Raw genomic sequence first — 1777 nt, forward strand, 5'->3', positions numbered from 1 at the left:
AAATGCTCCGCGCGTGGGCTTGGGGGCGAGAGAGGGGGGGGGGGGACGTAATGAGGCCCACTGACCTTAATTAGTGCTGGGCTGTTTGAGATTGCCCCCACCCCTTTCTTTCTGGATTTGAAAGGGGGCTTTCGTTGTTTACACGTGTCCTTTGTCTGAAGTGTTCCGGGAAAATGTTCTGAGAGTCTAACCGGGAAAAACTAAGTATTTCTCAGGTATAAAACTTGACTATAACGTCGTTTTTGACGCGATTTAAGACGCGTCTGCTTTGAACTCTTTTCAGATGTTAGGTGTGATTTATTCTAAAGCTTTCGGAGAGAAAACAATGACAATAGCTTTATTTTGAAGGTTTTAAAGAGATGCTAATACAAATGAAAAAAAAGTCGTGTTGAAACTGAGAGTTCACTTTGTTCATTCATTCAAGTAAGCTAAGGCAATAAAGATGTAACGATTGTAGGTCCGCCCTTGAAGTTCATGTACCCAGGAAATAATTTACTCTTTTTCAGACGATGTAGATGCAAATAATACCACAGTTATGCTATCCTATCCTACATTTCGGGGTAGAAAAGAGTAGACTTCTGGGGTTTTGGGGTAGCCCTTTCTCCATACCGTAAAATAGTCGAGAGCAATTCCAAATACTTGACCGTCCAGTCTGTTTATCGACGTTCCCCAGCCATCCCATTAATTCCAGTCTAATGGGAGCTAGGGGGATCAATGTATCTTGAGAATGGGGATCTATGTATCTCCACCCTACCCTAACCTACTCCTACATCTATCCTACCTTGTACCCCTGCTCCTTCCCTTATCCTACCCATCCTTACCTTTACATATCCTTCTCCTGTTCTACTCTGCCCTGCTTACCTACACTCACTCCTCACCCTTAAGGCGCCTACACACACACACATCAAGTCCATCAGTCCAAATGGACTGAAGCCTATCCAAAACGCATGCAGTGAAATCTGTAGTGTACACAGTCCATTCTGTGACTGCTGGATTTCCGGTATGTCCGAAATATATCGTCCAAATCCATGGAATGGACTTGCCGAGTATAGGGAATTCCCAGTTAAAACGATGAAAATGGGACTTGTGTATAAAGACGTACCTATGTGAAATTAGCAAATCCCTGCCTCGGTGGTGTAGTGGTCAAGACGCTCGACTGGTAAACAGGAGGGCGTGGGTTCAATCCCAGCCGAGGTATGGAATTTTATCCTTTAGTTTGTGGCGTTTAAACCGTTTCTAACGAGGAACGAAAGAGTTACAGCTGGGTGAGTTTACCAGATTTTTTTTTTTTTTTCAAGCATTCTGGGTCACACATTTTAGTGTTACTTGGTTGTGCTTGTGCAGATCGTCAACTTTAGCAACTAAATTCTCTCATTTCTCTACTCCCTTCTCTCTGTCTGTCTCTCTCTCTACCCCCTCTATACATTCTCTCCCTCTCTCTCTGTCCCTCCTTCCCTCTATTCTCTATCTCTCTCTCGCTGTCCCTCCATCTCTCTCTCCCCTTCTCCCCCTCTCTCCCTCTGTCTGTCTGTCTTGTTCTATCTAGGCAGAGAAGTTAGATGTGCTAAAAATATGAATACCATGCTCACGTAGTACTTGTATGTGCGTCACTACCCATCACCATCAGTTTATATTAACCTGACGCAAAACACACACCAGGTTGTTCTAAAATGAAACGCCAAGTATAGGTACCTAGGTAGTATATTTTTTTTTCTTATTTTTTTTTTTTTTTGGTTTTTTGTTTTCTTTTTTTGACCGCAGGTGTAACGATCACAAG

General features: G+C 43.1%; 1 protein-coding gene across 1 annotated transcript in view; it reads left to right on the forward strand.

Moving 5' to 3' along the window:
- Positions 1-1777, forward strand: part of LOC103516216 (neural cell adhesion molecule 2-like) — a gene marked incomplete at its 5' end in the record, with an annotated part of 61401 nt that overhangs the window by 979 nt on the left and 58645 nt on the right. The window lies entirely within an intron of this gene.

The sequence above is a fragment of the Diaphorina citri genome, unplaced genomic scaffold (genome assembly GCF_000475195.1).
Source record: "Diaphorina citri unplaced genomic scaffold, Diaci psyllid genome assembly version 1.1 scaffold1512, whole genome shotgun sequence".
Taxonomy (NCBI): Eukaryota; Metazoa; Arthropoda; class Insecta; order Hemiptera; family Psyllidae; genus Diaphorina; species Diaphorina citri.